Source organism: Nuphar pumila, chromosome 4 (genome assembly GCF_984573655.1).
Source record: "Nuphar pumila chromosome 4, dmNupPumi1.hap1.1, whole genome shotgun sequence".
In the NCBI taxonomy this organism is placed as follows: Eukaryota; Viridiplantae; Streptophyta; class Magnoliopsida; order Nymphaeales; family Nymphaeaceae; genus Nuphar; species Nuphar pumila.
Genome location: NC_143252.1, coordinates 129,736,125 through 129,759,764, shown reverse-complemented (window position 1 = coordinate 129,759,764; position 23,640 = coordinate 129,736,125). Strand labels below are relative to the sequence as shown.

The 23,640-nt window shown below is 40.2% G+C and overlaps 1 long non-coding RNA gene across 1 annotated transcript; it reads right to left on the bottom strand.

Annotated features, from left to right (window-relative positions):
- Positions 1-361: 361 nt before the first annotated feature.
- On the bottom strand, positions 362-23,186 carry LOC149841041 (uncharacterized). Its single transcript, XR_016431423.1, has 2 exons — positions 22,860-23,186; positions 362-682 (listed from the first exon to the last, which is right to left on the bottom strand). It is a non-coding gene; the product is annotated as an uncharacterized LOC149841041 (long non-coding RNA).
- Positions 23,187-23,640: the final 454 nt, after the last annotated feature.

Genomic DNA, 23,640 nt, shown 5'->3' with positions numbered 1-23,640 from the left:
TTCCCTTTTCATTTTTTTAACATTTTTTATTTTATTTTTTTCATGCTACACAAACAAGTGAAATTTTTCATTTAGAAAAAAATATCATATCAAAACTTATCATAGGCAAAAAAAAAATCATATGAGAATTTCTCTTGCTTCCAAACGTGCCCTTAATGGGCTCACCTCTCTGTGAGGCAAACCCCTAGATGAGGACATGACCAACCTCCCTTATGTGCCCTATCCAACAGTTACCGACCGACCTACATATGTTGGACATTAAATAATTAAATAAGGTTGCAACAATTCATGATCCGGTGAACAAATCATGCTCATGCCAAGGCCACGTTAAGAAGTGGGAAAATCCAGTACAATAAGATCAAACAAATAGAATTTTCTCTGGTAAAATAAACAGATAGTGAGATAAAATCTTGTCATTATTCTAAACAAGAGATAATTTTTACATGATTTTACCAGCCGTGCATATGAAAATACTTCTCTACCTCGTGTAGATACATAATGGTGAAATTTTTCTTAGCCATACTTCACATGATTTTCATATGACATAAATATTCAAATTTTCTAAGAAATGTTTAAACACTTCCAAACGTGGCAAGTATGAAGGTGCCGCAGCACCTTTCACAGCACATCCTCAGCCATTTGTCTTGGTTCCCAAGATGCCACCTGACTGAATGTGTTTTCCCTGTAAACTTAACAGCTTGATTTTAGACTCTGATAAGCATATGAATATTTTCAGTGTTGTATTAAACCTAAGGGCAGAGAAAAATCTACCATGGCAGTAGCATCAACTGTGTACAAAGAATTTGACAGTGTACAGAATCTTTGACTGCAGCACCTATCAATCCTAGTATAAATTAACACAGCCAACAAAGATAAGAGAATCCTTGTAATGAGTATGTATAGTCAACAAGATGCCTATATATATATATACATATATATATATATATATATATATATATATATATATATATATATATATAGCAAGAAAATTCATAATTCACCAACTATAGGGTTTTAACTGGAGTTGACACCAATTCTTTTGAGATCATATTTACTCTTGTTAGATCTCTCATCACATCTGTGAACAATGTTTTCTTTCTCAATTGGAACTGAATTGCCAGTTTCATTGAACTAGAAATGGTTACTTTCAACAAGGATTCATCCTCCATGACTATCAGGGAGATTACTGGAAATGTCCGAAGGGTGAAGATTTCATTAGGTATTCCCTCCCAGTGGAGATTTTGTTGAAAGCAATTGCAGACCCTCAAGTCGTTCTGCGCAACAATTTTAACATCGTTTATGAGGAGCATTTTTATGGCTGCTAATAAACGGCCATCAACCACATCTGGACCACCTAGGCTTACCTACAAAAACAAAATCACATTGAGGGTTGGCTCACTAAGTCATAGAAAATGACGGGGTTATGTTTAGTAGTTGAAACATCAAAAAGGAAAACCTTGAGACCAGACCTCGTTCCTTCCAAATTTAGTTGTCTTAGCAAATCATGTTGCCATGTTATGGGTGAATAAAAGTTAGCAGGAACGCCCCAAAATCCTCGACTTGAAACCTTTTATGAAAAAGGTTGAAAGCTTTAAAATCGATCATTTATCAGAGTTTGAAACAGGAGTTCAACGAAAAATCATATTTGAAATAGCAAGTCTCTGGACCTTGGGCGCATTACAGCACAAACTTCTCTTTCCAAACCGATTTGCAACTCAAATATATTTATAGAAATAAAAAGAAACGGAGTTTTGGTAACTCAGTTTTAATAATTCAAAGTTTAATCAAAAGAAAGACTTTCAAAGAAACTATATACCATATTTACCAAAATATCCTCAAGAACAAAACGTCAGGAAAAAGGTCTTATCTTGATCTCATCTCGTCATCGTGCCATCGCAAGTTGTATCAACCTGTCCACCACCTGCCCATGAAATGAGTTAGTTTCACGAAAAACTAGTAAGGGTGCAAAAAACAAGAACAAAAGACTACAATAAGCAAGATAATTACTAAACTAAACAGGAGAAACAAAACAGAGCTAACCATACTTACTGTCGAGTATGACAAGTAAAACTCCAGTAAAGCAAATAGCTAAATACGAGAGCAATAAGGAACAAAATGTTGAATAAGCAAAATAAGCATCTATAGCAATCCAACTGATTCTATAAGTATGAAGTAACTAACTTCATCAAGCAGTCAAGCATAATAAGTAGAGTAACTGAATAAGCATTTATAACGAAGCTCACAATACATGCAATTACCACTGAATTCTATAGTTCACCGAAAATAACTACATTGATCATAAAGTGCAAGCTATTGCACAACAAGCAATTTATAAGCTACCCGTAATTAAGCAATCACACGACAACAGTTATATATTAACAACAAGGTGTAGGCAACTTGTAAGACAAACAACTACATTAGTTCTAGTTATAGACAATTCGTAGATCATGAGCTGTGAGCAGTTATAGTCGTCATAAGATATAAACAGTTCGTAGATTATGAGTTGTAAGTAGTCACATCAGTCATAAAAGACGCAAGCCAACAAGTGTTATATTACAACAAGCACCAAGTAGTTCAACCAAGCAAGTCGCATGCTAATATATTACAACCATCCTAATGCTATTATTATAAGCATTTAACTAGTACGAGCAACTAGTTATTATTAGCAAGGAATTGCGTAAGCAATTCAACCAACTAGAACAACGTCACAACAGACGTGCATAGTTCAACGAGTAGTACGCTGAACTACAGAGCAAACAAGCAATTCACGTCATAGTACACACATCTCATAATAACGCGAGTAAGTTACATTTTGTTCTGATTATTAGTTGGCCGTTGTGGGTACGCACAAGGCACAAAACGTAGAAACAACCAAAATCAATCTAGGGGTTTATTAAGCTATGTATTTTATGATACCCCAAATGACTGACTGAGTCCGCTCTTAAGGGGACGGCCAGTGACCAAGAGAGTAAATCCCCAAAGGCATTCGTGGCCCGTGAATGCATCCAAACTTCTATAAAAGTGGCCTGAAGGCTATCTTTGTAGCATTTCCCATAACTCTGATGACTGGGGAAGCCGAGTCATTTGCCTGAAATAGTCATTAATGGTTTGTCCATCAGAGTTTTGTATCATTCATCCTCTCTCTTGATGAACTGTTCCGAACAGGCACGACAGAGGTTTCTTAACCGCCGCCTCATTCTACGTGCTTGGGTCCATTATGCCCGCTCGAGCATCTTGCCTGTGAATTCGCATAGTCACCATTTAGTGAATTATACATGCCAATGCACGCTCGAGGCAATCACACACCTCTCATCCTACTCACCTCAATACACAATGTACATGTTCAAAAGTACAACCGCGATGAGAGGGGTCAACTCATAGTGAAGGTAACAACATCACTATTTTGTAATCTCAAACACGTGCCATTGCACGTAGCACGTTCGAGGTAAATATAGACCTCTCATCCTAATCATCATAGTACGCAATGTATCTATTCAAAGTACAACTACGATGAGAGGAGCATGGATTTCTCAAAAGAAAATCCCCACAACAATGCTTTGTCGATAAGATATGGTGTAACCATTCAAGTTCAAACTTGTCATGCTCAGGTCCTTAAGACCGTCACGAGCCTCTTGCCTATTAGGCGAACATCGATATTACAAGATTACTATGAAGTGCCAAAGCACGTTATCGAGGTTACTACAGACCTCTCATCCTGCTCGTAGTCCAAAACATATCGTACATGACTAAGAGTACAACTATAAAGAGAGGGGCATGGATTTCTCAAAAAAATCCATCAGCAATAATCTAACGAAGAAAAAGCATCAACTATCTTAGTTTGGCCAGAAAACCCAATAACTAGGTCTCGCATCGGGGGTAATGCAGCACAGATCTAGCGATGGCACAGGTTCCTCAGTAGAACCTCTGCCCATCTCATGCACATGCCCTTAAACAGGGTTATCCGAGTTGTATCGGATACGCGAACTGAAGTTGTAAAACACTTTTCCCCAACACATTGATTTGTGAGATCCAGCCGCTATCTCGCAAAAGACTTTCGAAATCTGTTTTACAAAACTATATACTTCAAAAATAGGTTGATGCCTAAAACTCATTCTTTTTGGAGAACCAAGTGCATAGGTGTGCATCGTGTCTTTTAAGACAAATGAACAAGTTGAAATACGCTCGAAGTTGCACTGAGCGGCGGTAAAGTACAATCAATCCCCAAAGTGCAAAACTGCATGTCGAGCACAAAACCCCGTAAGGCAGTGCACAAGGTACGAAACAATACCTCAACTAAACAACCGAGCAAATACGTAAATACTAATGCACGAAGTACAAAACTGCACCTCAGCCAATCAAACACGCAAGCAAATGAGTACACAAGATAGCGCACGAGGTACGAAACTATACCTCGGCTAAACAGACATGCAAGCAAGTAATACTCAAGGCAAAAGAGTATCAACAACATAAAAAACAAAAATGACAGAAAGAAAAGCCTTGGCGCATAAAGTGCGCGACAACAGAAAGAAAAATACATAAAGTAAATGCTAAACAGAAGCTTGAGCACATAAACCGCGGCGGCAAAATAAAGACAAGAAAGTAAAAAGTCATGGCGCATAAAGCGTGGGGCAAAAGAAAAGTAAAGTGCAGAAAAGTAAAGAGGACAAGGATCGCGAAACCGCGTCCTTGAATTAAAAGACATAAAATGTAAAGACAGGAATTAAAAGCCTGGGCACATATAGCGCGACGGCAACAGAATAGAAAAGTGCAAGGAAAGTAAAGAGGACAATAATCGCGAAACTGCGTCCTTGAGTTAAAAGACATACGTATATATTTTTTACGTATACGTATATCATCGCCCTTTCCATTTTTAATTATCTTTTCTCATTTTAGTATTTATTCATTCATTATCCTTTTATGCAAGAATCACCTACCTTGAGGGGTTGCGGGTCCTCGTACGCCTGCGGCATAGGTAAGCATGGGCTCAAGCTACGAAGAGCGAGCCGACTCCATCGTGCAACCTGCAGGCTTAAGAGTGTTAGCATGAACATGATAAAAAACAACAGACGGGTCCGATAAGACCCGTAATAGTCGTCGAACCGGACCCTGATACACGACTAGGCAGGGAGCTCAACTCCCTGTAGAAGAGCAGCAATGACAAGGAAACGAAAAGGGGCAGGGGGCTCTGATCTGCCAGACGGGTTGCAGCGACAGGGAGCTCTGCTTCCTGATTGTCGAGATCCAAGCGACAGGGGCCAACCCCTGCCGGCCTACCGAAACAGGACAGAGGCGGCAGGGCTATACCCCTACCGGCCTATCAGGAGAACCAAAAGGTGACAGGGGCTCAGCCCCTGCCGACCTACCTGAAGACAAGCGGCAGGGGCCAGAAGGGAAATCGACAGAGGCGGGGCTCCGCCCTGCCTACCGGGAGACCCAAGCGGTAGGGGTGAAACCCCTGCCGAACAAATAGAAGCAGGGAGGGGCTTGACCCCTCCCCTGCAACAGAGGGCGTAGGGAAAGGCTCAGCCCCTCCCCTACGTACAAAGGGAACAAGGAGGCAAGGAGGGGCTCAACCCCTCCTTGATGAAGGAAGGAACGGGGAAAAAAAGGAGTTACCTGTGAAGACGGTCGACGATGGGTTGCCGACGACATGGCCACGGTGGTCAGAAGAGCGGGACAAAGGGGCGACGCGGGGTGTCAGGCAATCGTCCGAGATCTTAGTAGAGGAAAAGAGTGCTCGAGGCGGCGTCGGGGACATTGGTTGAGCTGTTGGAGCAAGGGCGACGACGGTCGGACGAGAGGAGACACCAGGGCTGCCGCCGGGGGTAACAGTGAGAGAGCTAGGAGGGTCTTGTCGCCGGGACTCGAGCAGAAGGGAGGAGAGCAGCGGTGGTGCTGTCACCGGTGGCTGCTGACGTCGGGTGGCTGGAGAACGGGGTCGCTCGCAGGGGGAGAGGTGGTCGAACATGGGGTTACACCGACGGTGGTCAGGTGCTTGACGAGAGGGTGTCGGTGCTAGCAAAGAGAACATAGGGGGAGATAAAGAGAAGAGGAAGGGGGACGACAACATTGTTGTCGACGTCTTCCTATCGTCGGTCATGGGTGGTAGCAGAGCAAAGGGGGGGGGGGAGGTTGGTGAGGCGCAACTGACGGCGAGGCTGGGGGGTTCGCTACAGGGAAAGTGATTTACCAGAGGGGAACGAGGTTGTCAGCAAGGCTATCGAAGAGGGGGGACGTCCGCCGACAAGGGAGCCCAATCGTGGGTTGTCGGCGTCTGCAAGAAAGGTGACAAAGGAAGGAGAGGAGGCAGCCGACGAGGTCAAGAACGGAGGGTTACCGGAGCTCCGACGAGGGATGCCGCGAGTGAAGGTCGTTGTCACGATCGCCGACGGTTTCGGTCGTCGGCACAGCCGCAGAGGAATGGGAGGAGACGAGAGGCAGAGAGGAGAGAGAAGGGGCGAGGGTTTTGCCCCTCGTCTCATAGCCTGTGTCTTTTAAAAGACGCAGGCTCTCGATCCTTCGAGAAGCCAGGTCGGGGTCGGGCCCAGATCCGATCCGGGTCCGACACAGCGTACAGACGTCGACACGTGCCCGGCACGTGTCTGACGCGTGTCCAACACGTTTTTTTTTAACGAGCTTTACAACTGCACTCCTGCTGCCATGGTTGTGGCATCAAGTAGTACTCCATCATACTTGAGCTCAATAGTGTCATATGGATTTTCAGAAATTACAAATCCATAATCTAAGAGTAGAAGATCATTGCCTAAATTACCATAATTCAACACCACTGAAGCACATAGTTGTATCTGTTCTTTGGCAACCACCTGTATATTCACAAAGGAAAATGCATAAAATCTAAGATAAGAAATAAACTCAAGATTTGGCCAAAAATCCTCACATACTTGGATCCATTACAAGCTCTAGAACACAAATGCAACAATGCACCAAAGCAACTAGTTCTCAAGCTTGAATACAGTACAAGGGCAGAGAAATGAAATGCTGGCAGCATAAAAGGAAAACAGAATCCTATATTGCAATAGATGGCTCATAATATTATCAATGAAAAAAATAGACATTAGGCATTGAAGCACTTCATTTATTTTATAGGAAAACAAAATATTAGCATGTTGTCAGTACCCACCACGCTGACTGGGATAGGTCCCATAGCCAATTTTAGTAGATGGCAAGCAATCAAAAGCCAGCCCGCTCTGCGCTGAAAATCTCATTAATATTCTATATCATTTCAATGATACTAAAACTATTTTTTAACAAACAGCATAAAAAATATCGGACATTTTACTAACTTCATGTCCAGCTTTGTCAAATGCTAACTTTCTTAAGCATTCAGATAACAATTTAGATTTCTTCCATTACAACTTTATTGCCATCAAGGTAACAGAGCCCCCACGCAAGGGTCTGGAAGACTGCCTGTTCCTCTGCAACAATATATGTACTAACCATTAATAGATCCAGATGATCAACAAAGAGTAGTGATCATTGAATGTATAAGAGAGCAGATAGTAATGGTCAGCAATTTAAAATCTTATTCCCTTATCTTTTTTGGAAATGTGAACAAATATTTGCTTTTTGAAGAGATTATTGAACTTGAAAGACTCGGTTTTGATTCACTAAACAGTTCAGTTGAGACCCAGAAGAATTATGACCTAATCAATAAACTTGCAACAATCCAAATGTGACCAAGGCATCATTTTCTTTCCATAAATTCACCTAACTAATCATCAGCTTCGACCAATAATGCATATAGTATGAGAGAGGGTAGCTGTGAGGGATAAATGGAAAAACCAGGAACCTATGTCACATTCAACCAATTTGGCCCTGTGCGACAAATTTCAGAAACAAAACAACAACAACAACAACAACAACTACGCCTTCATCCCAAAACAATTGGGGTCAGCGATATGAACCAAAAAAGAAATTCATTTTGGGTCTTCCACATGAATCCTTTTCCTCCAATCATTTTTATCCAATGCCATGTCCTCGGTGAGGTTCAAAGCATTCATATCCTTTCCTATCATCTCCATCCAAGTCTTCCTAGGCCTACCCCGACCTCTTTTAACTAATATATTTTCCCATTTCTCCAACCTTCTAACTGGAGCATCATTAGGCCTTCGCCGAATATGTCCAAACCACCGTAAACGATTCTCTCGCATCTTATTTTCAATGGGTGCAACACCTACCTTCTTACGTATCTCTTCGTTCCGAATCTTATCTTTTATTGTATTTCCACACATCCATCTAAGCATCCGCATCTCAGCTACACTCATTTTTTGAATATGATGTCTCTTGGCAGCCCAACATTCCGTACCATATAGTAAAGCGGGTCTAATAGTCGTCCTATAAAACTTTCCCTTCAACCGCAATGGCATTCTACGATCGCACAACACTCCAGTAGCACTTTTCCATTTCATCCACCCAACCTTTATCCTATGATTTACATCTCCATCAATTTCTCCATACTTTTGAATGATGGATCCCAAATATTTGAAATAATCATTCACCGGTATATCTTGCTCACCAAGCTTCACTACACTCCCATCACTACTTCGTTGCTTACTAAACCGACATTCCATATATTCAGTCTTACTCTTACTCAACTTAAAACCTCTAGCTTCCAATGTTTGTCTCCATAATTCTAACTTAGCATTAACCCCAGCTCTAGACTCATCAATCAAAACAATATCATCAGCAAACAACATACACCACGGTACATTTTCTTGAATTGATCTCGTAAGCTCATCCATCACTATCGCAAATAGGAAAGGGTTTAAAGCAGATCCTTGATGTAACCCAACCGTTATCGAAAAATTGGTTGTCACTCCTCCACAAGTGCGGACATTGGTTACTACTCCTTCATACATATCTTTAATTATACTAATGTACTTGAGAGAAACACCTTTCTTCATCATTGTCCACCAGAGAACGTCCCTAGGTACTCTATCGTATGCCTTCTCTAAATCAATAAAAACCATATGCAAATCTTTGTTCCTCTCTCTATATCTTTCAATAAGTTGTCTAAGAAGATGTATAGCTTCCATAGTTGATCTTCCAGGCATAAAACCAAATTGATTCTCCGATATCATGACAACCTTCCTCAACCTAGACTCAATCACCCTCTCCCAAAGTTTCATAGTATGACTCATGAGTTTTATACCACGATAGTTTGTGCAATCTTGTATATCACCCTTATTCTTATATAAAGGCACCAAAGTACTCTACCTCCACTCATTAGGCATCTTATTTGTTCGCCAAATCAAGTTAAAAAGATTTGTCAACCATTCTAAACCTTTCTCTCCCAAGCATTTCCAAGCCTCGATAGGTATACCATCTGGGCCAACTGCCCTTCTTGATTTCATTTTCTTCAAAGCCTCTGCAATTTCTTTCTTTTGAATCTTGCGCATGAAGTCACGATTTATCTCATGAAAAGGAATGGAGAAGTCTCCAAGATCTTGAGCATGACTATCATTAAATAGCTTATCAAAATAATCTTTCCATCTCTCCTTAATCTCCTCATCTTTGACTAAAACCCTTTGCGTTTCATCTTTGATACATCTAACCATACCCAAATCCTTCGATTTCCTATCTCTCATCTTTGCAAGCCTATAAATATCCTTCTCGCCTTCTTTGGTATCCAACTTGTCATAAACCTCCTTATATACCTTAGCCCTCGCGTTTCGAACAACTTTTTTAGCTTCCTTCTTTGCTATCATATACTTCTCCAAATTCTCATTATCACGACTCTTACTTAGATTTCTATAACACTCTCTTTTAACCTTAATAGCTAATTTGACATCCTCGTTCCACCATGATGTATCCTTACCTAGTGGTGCACCGCCTTTAGACTCACCCAATACCTCCTTAGCTACTTTTCTCATACCACCGGCTATCTTATTCCACATTGATTCTGAATCCTCCTCGAGACACCAATCAACTTCCTTAACTACCTGCTCTACAAACATTCCTTGTTTAGCTCCTTTCAGTGCCCACCACTTAATTCTAGGATCTATCCTATGTCTATCCCTTTTGCGACATTGTCTAATTCTAAGATCTAAAATTAAGACTCTATGTTGTGTAGCTACACTTTCTCCTGGTATAACCTTACAATCGATGCAACAACCCCTATCTCTCTTTCTAAGTAGGAAAAAATCTATCTGACTCGTATTAACCCCACTTTTAAATGTTACTAGGTGAGACTCCCTCTTCCTAAACCAAGTGTTTGCTAAGATCATATCATAGGACAAACAAAAATCTAAAATCCTTTCTCCACTTTCATTTCTTTCTCCTATACCATAGCCTCCATGGATATTCTCAAATCCATCCCTACTAATGCCTACATGTCCATTAAGGTCACCGCCGATGAAAAGCTTTTCTCCATAAGATGTCTCTTGTACTACTCCATCTAAATCTTCCCAAAATTGATGCTTAACGGAATCATCTAAACCTACTTGAGGTGCATAAACACTAATAATATTAATAATATCCGTACCTAATACTAATTTAATAAGTAAAATTCTATCACCCTTCCTACGGACCTCAACTACATTATCTATAAACTGACGACTCATAACAATCCCTACTCCATTCCTATTCCTATTTATTCCTGTATACCAAATCTTATATCCCCAAGGTTCTATCACTTTAGCTTTCTCACCTACCTATTTGGTCTCTTGAAGACATAAAATATCAATCTTTCTCCTACACATAACATCTACTAACTCTACCAACTTACCAGTTAAAGACCCTATGTTCCAAGTGGCTAACCTAATTTTATGGTCTTGGACTAACTTCTTTACCCCCACCCGTCCAACAAAGTGAGGGAACCCTTGCCTATTTGACACCACACCCGGGCGCCGGTGTGACGCGTCGCTTCTGGGCGACGACCTAGCAACCCTTGCACATTTATCACTGCCTCCGGGCCTAGAGAGTACAGCGCGTTGCTCAGTAGGGAACGCCCCAACGAAATTCTCATATTGGTTCATTTTCATAGGATATGACAAAGTTTTTATGCTGGCTGTCACAGGCCTACCGCAACCCTCCTCCTTTATCCGGGCTTGGGACCGGCAGTGTATAACTACACAGGCGGAATTTCAGAAACAAAACTGTGATATTTTGAAGGATGTACAAAACCCCAATAAAATCACAAAATACTGAAGATGTCACAGTTTTAGCATTATATATGAGCACAATACAATTTTATCACGAGTATATTTGAGTTTATCATCAATATCTATTATTTTTCTCAACAAAGAAAAAAACAAATTTGAAAATCTCCCAAGAATATTCGTTTAAGAGAAACAGATTATGAACTCGATTTAGATTGAGTCATGTAAGACTAGGTCAACTATTTCATAGCCAAATTCATGCTAGGTGGTTGTAGATTGGAAGAATTTCTCATTAAGCTTTTTATCGATATAAATGAGCTGAGAATTTCTCATTAAGCTTGTCATCTTAAATTTGTCAGGTTAGATCTTACGCTCGATGAGTTTTTCCAAGCATAACTTGGTTCATGGTAGTAATTGGCTGACCATGACCCGTTTAAAGCAGCTAGAAAAAAATTTAAGGTTTTGAGTTCAAATTGGCTCCCAAGCAACATTGCAATGTCTTGATTTGAGTTTAACTTGATCCAGAATGAAATCAAATAACATCTGGATCAAGTTAAATGGGTTTTGACAAGGTCTTCGTTTTGAACGACTCACAATACGATAAGGCTCTGTTTAGGAGAACGAGATGATATTTAATGAGAGTTTAATTAATACCATCTACCCCCACAGGTGTTGGGGAACCCTGTTTTGGGAGAAGAGAATGGTGGTGAGAGTGGACAAGAGGGTGAAGATGGGCCATTTTCAACATCTTCACAAGAATGTAGTTGACAACTCCAGCCTCATCTCCTATTTTCTTCTCCATTTTGGTAAAATGTATATATATATATATATATATATGATTGTACTTGTAATAGGTAACATCCATTAGGGGTATTTTTGTTATATTACTTTATGTAATAGGTAGTGTCCATTAGGGGCACTTTGGCTTTTTCTTATTTCTTTTATTTTTTATCTTTTTCTTTTGGGCTAAGGGCATTATAGTCTTTATAATGCCCTAGTCCTTAAGAGTCATTAGGGGTGCTCCCAATGGCCTATTTCTATGCTTTCTCAAGCATTCTTACTCTAATAGATTATATTTTTTTACTTGTGTACTTGGCCCGATTGGCTTATGTGTATGTTCTCTTGAGTTGACTCATAAGTGGTCCTTGTTTTTTATGCTCTAGGGTTCTTGTAAGCCCATAAGAGGCACTCACTTGTATTGTTTTTTCATTTTCATTACATGGTATCAGAGCCTTGGTGCTCTTATTGTCACGGGCTCATTTGGAAGCACCGTGCGGCACTCGGTGATTCCAGCCAGGTCAGCCTTCCGAGTCAAGGAAGCAACGCAAGCATCCCACAACAGGGTGAACAATCATAACAAGAGTACGCATAATCTCAAAGAGAGCAAGAAAGAAAGCAACAAAGAGAGAGAGAGAGAGAGAAAGAAAGCAACACTTCTTTATAAGCTTCAAGATTTACAGAGAAATAGAGAGGGGAGGAGGGACCCGTTACCATTGTAGTACACGAGGGACAAGCATCATGTATCTTTACTAATTGTCGCTTTCCAGTATAGCATGTAATCATTTGGACAAGCATCATGTATCTTTACTAATTGTCGCTTCCCAGTATAGCATGTAATCATTTGGACAAGCATGAATCTTGTTACAGCTAAAGCTCAAATCTCTAATAAGCTTTTGTGCATCATAATAATCCTTTGACAATTGTTCACCTTTGAGAAATGTTTCTTTCAACAACTCCAATAACATGGTGAAAGACTTGTTACTCCATCCCCCTAGACATTTTATATGAAAATCAAACAAGGGTAGTTCGGAAAACTTGGTGCAGTCTGGATATAATTCTTGTTTAGCATCTTGTAGAAGATTGAAAAATGTTTGAGCTTCTGTATCAACATCATTCAAGTCTTCATCCATATGTTCGCCTGGCCCCACATTAAAGTTTGGTATTCCAAATGCATCGTTCAACATTTAATGCATTTCATCTCCTTCAATTGGATTATTTTCTTTTGTGTTGGAATAACTTGAAGATGATATTGGCTCACCATGAAAATATCAGTGAGTATAATTTAGACAGAAGTTTTCATATACCATATGATCAATGGTGACATCTGTAAGTTGATATAAGCAATTGTTTCACCATGCAAAGGCATCCGATTTTTTCATTGACTATGCATTGTTAGTGATAGCAAACTGAATAAAATCTTTAACTCCTTGTAAATATTATGTGCTTAGCCTATTAATGACAAAAAATATATGTAAAAGCTAGTTAGATCTATCTTTCATCATCATAACAAATACTGATAAGTACAATATTTTATTCAACTATTAAATTTCCTTAGTTTACTAATCAAACTCATATCTGCCATTGATGTTAATCATAAATATTATCAGCTATGTCACAGGGATTCGGCTAGCAGGGTGCCGCACCCGCGTCGACGCGACTCGACGCGGGTGCGGGTTCGGGTGCCGCACCGGGTGCGGTCAACCCGATCCTGGGTGCGTTGACCGCACCCAGGATCATTTAGGTCCATTTGTTTTTTGGATTTTTTTTTTAAAAAAAAATCCCTGTGAAATGGGCTGCGAATTTGAATTTTTTTTTAAAAAAAATCTGCTGTCAGGGCTGACAGGCAGCTGCTGTCTGTCTTTAAAAAAAATCTGCTGTCAGGGCTGACAGACAGCTACTGTCTGTCAGCAGCTGACAGGCAGCTGCTGTCAGCAGCTGACAGACACCTGCTGTGAGCTGCTGACAGCAGAAAAACCTGCGGGGAAACCCCAGAACTGTACTGGAAGCTTTTCCAGCTCGTATAGAGACCATTTTGCTCTAAACTAATAGTATTTGTCAGTGCAAGCATGCTAGAAGTGGTATATCATGAATGACATTCATATTTGAGAAATACTATCTTTGAGAGATACGATGCATTATAAAAACCCTCATTTTACCCTAAATGTCTTATGAAACTTTTTAATGTCAAAATATGGCCTAACTTTGTATAAGCGGGAAACTCCATCAGTGGCATGATTTTATTATCTGGGAAGACCACATCACCACCTTCTCTTGTGATAAGATGATCAAAGTGATACACTTCCCTTTTATATATATATATATATATATATATATATATATATATATATATATATATATATATATATATATATATATATATATATTACATTTTTGCCCCTGCCGCACCCCCGCACCTGGGTTTTTTGGAAGTGCCGAATCCCCGCACCCGCGCCCGCACCCGCACCCGCACCCATGTGACATAGATTATCAGAGAATCTGAAAAGGTATAATAATAAAATATGGTTAGGCATGATCAATCCAAAATTACTCCTAGAGTGATACATAAGCATTCACTAACTAGTTGTTGCCAACCACTAATCAAAATAAGATCGAAAGTACTTGATATAAAATAAAGGATATAAAGAAAGAACTATGTTAATCCTTGTTGGGATAGAGTGGGAGCATACTTGTATCCACATGCCATTAAATGGGCACTTAGGCCTTTAATATGTTCTAAATTCAAAGACAATAAAACTATCATAGTACAATTACAGTTAAATATCTGGAATTATATGAGGATAATTAGTTCATTAAGTTTGTGTTGCCTCAACTTGAATCAAATTATTTAATAAAATCAAAATCACTAAATAAAGTTTCGGTCATTGCATAAAGCTTTACAATGATCTTTCTTATTCCACCCATCACTACAAATATTTACTAAAATCTTAAACTAATCTCACAGTTTTTTCATTTATGGTAGGCATATCTCCACCATGTCTTAACAAAACCGGAAACTTCCTCTTTCGCAGGTTGTGGAGCTGGATCTTCATAATTTTCAAATTGTTGTGGGGGTGGATCTTCATAATTTTCAACTTGTTCACCCTTAGAATCAGACACAAAAAATGCAGTTTGAACCTCAGTGTCTGGTACAAAAAAACATCTCATTCACTATGTCACATGGGTGCAGGTGCGGGTGTGGGGCACTTTAAAAAACCTTGGTTGCAGGGCTGCGGCAGGGCAAAAATGTAATATATATATATATATATATATATATATATATATATATATATATATATATATATATATATATATATATATATATATATATAATTTTGAAGTTTTAACAGTTAACATTGTCATAATTTAACAATTAACATTGTCATAATATCATTTATCATGCATGAAATATATCAACCTAAATATCAATCAAATAAGTAAAGCAATTACATAAATCAACCTAAATATCAATTAAATAAGTAAAGCAAAAAAGAACTAAATTACATACCAAAAAAGGTGCAGCAGCAGGACCATGAATAATTACATAAATGACGATGAAGTAATGGATCTTAATAATTTTCTTCTTCATCATCAAATGCATCATTAGAAGGAATATTGGGTTCAGCTAAATCTATGTTTGTCATGTTGAAATCATGCTCTCCCTCGAAGTCACACTCTTCTGGGTTTACATCCCAAAATTTGGATGTTCCTTGTCTGCGTTACAAACCCAATTTGAAAATGTTAAATATAATACAAGTATATTTAAATGAAAAACTAAAAATAATCAAATAACTAAGAAAGCAAATTAGTACATGTATTCATCATTGGTTCGCGAAAGTAGTCGAAGATTTGAATGAATATATACTAAATCCTCTGCACGTTTGCTGGTGAGTTTGTTTCTCTTCATGTTGTGGATTTGAGAATATGTGCTCTAATTTCTTTTACAACAAGATGAACTAGTAGACTACGATAGTAATCTTAATGCAAAATGTTGGAGAATAAGTGTTTCTAATCCAAATGTTGACCATCATGTGATAGGATCTATATTATCCTCCTCTCTCGCGAATAATGTTGGTCCATATAATCTCAAAGATGAAAAATTTTCAAACTCTTGTGTGATTTGATTTAGAATAAAAGTCTTATCATACATATATTTCTATATCTTGATAGCTCTGGGTCTAAATTTGGAAGGACATGACCAATGTCACCTGCCCACCACTTATTTGCATAATATTTTGGATTAAGAGAATGTGTCATGCAATGCAAAAGAGTGTTGCTCTTATCCCATCTTCTGAATAAAATTGAATGAATATGATTAAAAAATTCTGAATCATCCAATGCAGGATTTTTTTCTTCATGCTTGAAAACTATAACTTATTTTTTCAATAATATTATCCCGCATTTCATAAACTTTGTGAAGCATGGGTTCATCCTTATCAACTTCCCTTAACATTTCCCAAATAGGTTGCATAAATGGAAGGAAGTATATCACTCTGTCCCAAAACTCATCATCAACAATGAATTTCTTAATTTCTTGAGCATTGATATTATCATCAGCACGATAGAATGTCCAATTTTCATCAGTCACCATGCTAACCACAGTATTCTTCACTTTTTTAATCTTCTTCACCATTACAATAATACGCAAAACGTGTTTCAGCGACCTTCAACAATTTCATGTCAGAATGCCTGTTAAATATAACATTAGCACGATGGTGGTTAACAACAAAATTCCTAATGCTTTTGACATTTCTTTCTAAATCTTCAATCCATGAATATAAAGTATATGCTTGTAAATTTTGTTCTTCTTTGAGGTTGCAGATGATCTTTAGTGTCAGATTCAAGCTGTGTGCTACATAGGGAGTCCAAAAAGTATGAGGGTACTCACTCTCCAAACTCAACGTAGCACCTTTACAAATTAGAAAGTTGTCTATAATGATTTGTACCACTTTTTGATCACTCACTTCTTTTATGACTTTTATAAACAACCCCTTCAAATACTCTGCATTTTTATATTCCCTAGATGCATCAACTGCTTTCAAGAATATTGGGTCACTAAGCGAATAAGCAATGAAATTGATCAGTGGACGCCTTTGAATATATGTCCATCCATCAAAAACAATAGAAACTCTATTTTGCTCCCATGAATATTTTTTAATCTCCAACAACCTTTCCACATTTAACCTCTCTTCTGCAAGAAGTGTGGTTCGTATTTTTTTTTAGCTTGGAGGCACATAGCCACTCAAATTAGAATTTGCCAAAGATGTTACTAAATCCTTCCAATAAGGATTTCTAGCCGTATTAAATGGGAGTGAACTAGAATAAAAATACCTCCCTACTTTTTTATCCATATCCTTCCTTCCATATGTATTGAATGTTGCATGTATTGTTCCTCTAACTCCTACATTGACTTTTTTTTTTCAGCATCTTCTTGGTGGCTTCCAAATGGCACACTAATTGCACAAGAATCACTCATTGTCTTTCTCTTCTCATATTCTTCTTGTATTTTCTTATAATGTCTTCACATTGCCTCATCAACTTTTCTGCATCCTGAAATGCCATGAACAAATGAGCTTTCACTCTTGTGTAAGATCCAACAAAATCCCTTTCACAGAGTTTGCATCGAAATCTCTTGTTTTCACCACCTCCTTCTCTAGTTTTTGCAAGTTTATCTACATGTACCCATAGTGGGCCCACATCATCACTCGCACTACAACTATCAGCAAAACTAGCAACAGAACTCATATGTGGGGATAAGGATGACGCATGTCCTTTCCCTTTATCTGTCATTTTTATCCTGAAAACACACAAAAAAAATTATATTAAAATCAATTATGCAGACAATCAAGATTTATAATATCGACTCCAGCTCTCGGCTCCCCTGCCGAAAACAGGGAGGGGGCTTAGCCCCTCCCCTGAAATCAGAGGGAGCAGGGTGGGGGGCTCGGCCCCTCCCTTGCCGAAAACAGGGAGGGGCTCGACCCCTCCCCTGAAATCAGAGGAAGCAGGATGGGGGGCCTCGGCCCCTCCCTTGAAATCAAAGGGAGCAGGGTGGGGGGCTCGGCCCCTCCCCTGCCGAAAACAGGGAGGAGCTCAGCCCCTCCCCTGTAACCAGAGGGAGCAGGGAGGGGGGCTCGGCCCCTCCCCTGAAATTAGAGGGAGCAGAGAGGGGGGGCTCGACCCCTCCCCTGAAATCAGAGGGAGCAGGGAGGGGGGCTCGACCCCTCCCCTGCTGACCCAACAAGAGAGCAAGAGGGAGCAGGGAGGCTCGCCCCCTCCCCTGCCGACCCAACGAGAGTGAGAGGGAGCAGGGGGAGGCTCGACCACTCCCTGCCGACCCAACAAGAGATCGAGAGGGAGCAGGGGGGGCTCGGCCACTCCCCTGCAGACCCAACAAGAGAGCGAGAGAGTACCTGCAACGAGAGAGAGGAGGAGGTGGCGTCGAGCTCCCCTGCGAGACGTTGGGAGGAGAGGAGGCGAGCGAGAGAGCGAAGCTGCACGGGAGAGGAGAGGAGAAGATTAGGGCAAAAAATTTTTGCCCTAATCCTCTTTCGCAACCCCTTTTGATCGTGCAACAAAAAAAATAGGTTCTAAAATTGGACGAAAACGACCTTTGGTGCATTGACCACACCCAAGGTCGTGTTGACCGCATTGGGTGTCGCACCTGCATCGCATCGCGTCAACGCGGGTGCGGCACCTGCTTTGCCGAGTCCCTGTGACTTAGCTCATTCATCTTCAGAGTCAGGAATTAGTATTTCATTAAGTTGCAATGGCTCATCTGCTCTTCGAATTCTGATTGTCCTCAACTTCATCTCCAACGCTTTGCGGAAGATTAAGGGAACATTTCCATACAAAATAACATTTAAATCAGTTGATTCTAAGCCTAATTTTTTTACCACATAAAATACATTGCAAATGTTTTCCCTTCATATATATGTCATATTTTCGTATTGGGTCTCCGTCTACCGACGTCTTTGATCTAAAATTAAAAATATATATAAGAAATGTTATAATCTTAGCTAAATTTTGCATGTGCACTAAAATTCAAGGAACAATCCACACCAGGAAAAAAAAAAAAGAGACCCAAATAGACATCCACATCAGAAGTCATAATCTTTTTTACACAGAGTGTGTTTGCATGTCAAAGAAACAAAATCGGCAAAGAAGATAAATCTGCAAGGATCCAAACCTGTGCCATTTACATCACTATGCTTGCATCAGACAAGCAATGGAGTCCTACTTGTATCTAAGTGTACCTGGACACTCAGTTATATATGGTCCAATTTCCATCTTACAGTGAAAGCAGGAATTGGTTGGACCCAAAGACGATCACGGTCTAGTTTTAGAAAAAACCACACACAAGAAACCAAGAGAAGAATAGGGCCTAGGTCTCAAGGGAGACAAGCCAAAGGCAGTGAACGGGTTGGACCTGGGTGACCCAGTTTTGTTCAGATCTGACCTTAAGGGGTTGAATGGCCAGCTCTACCCGATCTAGGATAATCAGATAAGGGCTCAGCTCCAACCCTAAAGTTAAAGTCTTATGTGACCTTATATGGCATGTCCCAATTCAGTAGGTTTTATAGTGGTTGTCATGAGTGACATACCAACCTAAATGTATCACCTAGGTGTGGAGATGCTGAAAGTGTGCTCGTGGAATAAGAACACCCACATAATACATGAAACATTTGGTGCATTTCACATTAGCTTTTGGAGAAAATGAAAGTCAAGTTGATCAATCAGTGTATCACCTATAAAATAAAGGAAAAGGGATGTACTTAAACATACCATCAAAAGAGGTTTTGAAAAATATGGATTGAGAACTAGCAATGAGACAAATTATCACGCTCGTGTATTCTGAAAAAACACAGATTTTGCAACATTTGAACTAAATCAAAGTTGTCAGTCGAGGAAGCTAGAGCGGAAAGTGATTTGGTAAGCAGAAGTGGGAAGCAAGGCACTTCTAAAATTTTAGAAAGTGAGAAGCTCAGAACAACTTCGAAGCAAATAGAAAATCATCTTGTAAGTTAGAAGAGAAGTAGACCAGAAGCGACCTAAGAATCAAACCGGAAGCAAACCAAGTTTTGAAGAAGAAACGAAGAAGAAAGCGACCTAGGATTCAAGTGGAAAGCGAATAGGAATCAAATATCAAGTGCACAATGTAATTATATTTTTCCTAATTCACCAAAATATAAAATTTTTGTTATCATTAACAAAATAAAACATGAGTAGATAGCATTAAAGTTGATCTATTAATATCAAAACACAATCATATATGCAAGTGCAACTATTTAACAAATGCATCATGTTGTAAGTTATGTTGCGTAGGTGCGGGTGCGGATGCAACACTTTAAAAAAACCCTGGGTACAGGGGTGCGGGAGGGTATATATATAATTTTTAATAATTTTAAGTTAACAATGCGTGTGTCACGAGAGCATAGAATTTTTCGCAAACCCGCAATGCGCCAGACTAGAGTTACCGGAAGTGCCTAAGCGTATGGGGAAGCATGCTTTCCCCGATACGCGCTTCGAAAGTGTGAAATGTCGCGCTTCCGAAACGTGTGGGGAAGCGTGTTTCTCTTTTATGGGAAGCGTGTTTCCCTTTTTTGGGAAGCGCGCTTCTCTTTTATGGAAAGCGCGCTTCCCCTCGCTTCCCCATTTTTTCATTTTTCGCTTCCCCCTCGCTTCCGGTTTGCTTCCTAGGTCACTTCTGAGACGGTTCATAATTTTCTTCTAAGTGGTCTCACGCTTCCCCGCTTCCTAAATTTTTGAAAGTGCCGCGCTTCCCGCTCCCGCTTCCTCGACTGGTAACTCTGCGTCAGACGACCTAGTATGATCAGCCCAACGGCTAAAGGCTACGCACCAACACTTTTCCATGTGCTGAATCATTTTCATTGGCCCTGCGCACCACCTCGTGCGCAACTACCTAACGAAAGTTGATCAAGTGTATCTTCAAATGCGAATTTCATCTAGTCCATGCTGCTTAGTGCATAGCCGTCCCATACCAGCTATCACTTCCGAAAATGCACAAACTTGCCTTGGCCTTGCATGCTATGGAGCGTATTGCGACTCCAAACGCAAAATACAACAAAACATCGCCACTGAAGGAACAAAACCTTGCCTTGGCCTTACGTGTATCACGAGAGCATAGAATTTTTCGCAAACCCGCAATGTTTCAGACTACCTAGTCTGACCAGCCCAACGGCCAAAGGCTACGCACCAACACTTTTCCATGTACTGAATCATTTTCATTGGCCCTGCGCACCACCTCGTGCGCAGCTACCTAGCGAAAGTTGATCAAGTACATCTTCAAATGCGAATTCCATCTAGTCCATGCCGCTTAGTGCATAGCCGTCCCATACCAGCTATCACTTCTGAAAATGTACAAACTTGTCTTGGCCTTGCATGCTATGGAGCGTATTGCGACTCCAAACGCACAATACAACAAAACCTCGCCATTGAAAGAACAAAACCTTGCAGCCCCCAGTCCAAAGATTAGTTGATGATTGAACATCATAGTGAAGAGCACAACCCAGACTCATTCGTCGATGCCTAGGCATTCACTCACCTAGCCCCGAGTCACCATACTCGGTTGGAACCACCTAAGGTGATCCTTGGGGGAATTAGCCCCAACCCACGTGCACCCCATACATCTAAACGCTACACGTGGAAAACTCTTACAAGTCGAGAGGTCCTTAACCAAATCTCTGAAAGCAACATTCTTTGATCCGCTGGCACTGCTTAATCAAACAAGGCTCTACGTTTGAGCCGCCACCCAGCAATGCACTAACGTCAATATCATTGCTTAAGGCGTGTGGTGTTATCACCGTGCATCACCGATCAAGCCAACGCATACCGCGCGCTCCTACACTCGATGTGTTTTTCACTCGATAGAGCTCCGCACTACCTATGCTACATTCTGAAAGCTCGGTTCAAAACATTCTCTCACACCCAAACCATTGTCATCCTCGACATTGTCGTCCTCGAGAATGTTGGTGCAAGTAAGAACACAGTTTTAACTGATATATCAGTTTCTCTTTGTACTTATCTTTGGTCTACTTCTTTTTTTTACCCTACTCAACTTATTCTGATTTTCATCCACCCGCAACCTTTAACACGTCAAGTCTCATTTCTTAAGGCATCTCCGATCAATGAGACAACGGTCTTCCGCTCCATCAACATCAAGCATCATTTGCTCGTGGGACTCCAGCGCACTCCCAAACACAAGCAGGTTTTGCTTATACATGACATTCATCCAAAATGCAAACAGACTTGGCATGAGCAAAAAGCTCATGTTCATCATGACTTGATCTGCTTCCCAAAGAAGTGGGCAAACATATAAGCAAAACCTGCCACAGGTGGCAACACAAAATAGTGAAGATCATTTCCGGACCTAGAAGATCGTATTGCATGGTATTTGAATTCTTGCTACTTGGAAAAGGAAGAAAGGACACCCGGCCAAGTCGCTCGAGTGACACGCCTAGGGAAAAGGTGCTAACCTCTTCGTCCCAAGTTCGACTTTCACCAAGTGGGTGTCTTTCACTGATGGGCTCTGTAGGGGCTTGGGGATTGGTGACCCCAACTGAGATTACCCTCAACGTGTGGAACTTCGTCATCAACAACAAGAACACCAAAAAAAAAAAAGAGACAAAAAAAAAGTAATAGATGGCTTTGTTTTTTCAACAAAGAAAGCCCTTTAACAACAGGGGTCACTTAATTGGCCCCCTCTCCCAGGTAAATAACCTAGAAATTTCAAACGCACCCACTAAATGATAGCAGAAAAAAAACAGCCAAGAAAATTTCAAACGCACCCAAAAAAAACAGCACCCAGAGAGAGAGAGAGACAGACCGAAAGAGAGGGAGAGAGAGTCAGAGCGAAAGAGACAAAAAGCGAGAGAGAAGAGACAGACCAAGAGAAAGTCAGAGTGAGAAAGAGATAGACCAAGAGAGAAATGGAGGGCATACCTGATCCCCATGGTTGCCGGAGCCGAAGATCGTCGAAGTCGCCAAAGAAATGTCAGTTTCTGGAGAACGAGAGAGACTACTCTCACAAACCCTAAAAACTCGAAAAACCCTCCTCACAATTTTGCCCTTTAAAAACACTAACTTCTCTTTTTTGATAAAAAACAATTACATCAGAGACAAGATCGTCTTTGAGTCCTAAAATACAATAAAACATGATTCCCAGAGTTAAGAATTGGGAATCAGTTTTCATCAAAAGATAAGCACACTTTCCATTATCGGAAAGCTTCTTCCCATTTAAATAGGGTGCTTCCCCTAACGTTTAGGAAGGCCGTGTTTTGAGCTTCCGAAATACGTTTTGAAAAACGTGCTTCCCCATGTCTATGGGCACTTTTATCTTCTGGTAACCCTAAACTAAATAGGCGACAAAAAATTGTTTTTAATTTACAGTGGTGAACTCATCATCACTTTTCTATAATATTCATATACACAAGTATTGAAAACTTGCACATGCACACATAAACATGCAAGTAAATATAATTAGTTTATTGTTTTATTACTTTAACGAGTAAACAGGCCCATAGTATCAACAATGAACACATGCCCACGGTGCTTGCAACACTTCTTCACAAGATACGCATTAATAAGTTATTTCAAACCACTTTGACTATGAAATTTAAGGGCTCCATAGTGTTCTTAGGTAGGGGGTGTCATCTTCATATTTGTGGTCACAATAGTTTGGTATATTTACCATCTCAACTACCATTTTAACCCATAGAAGGCA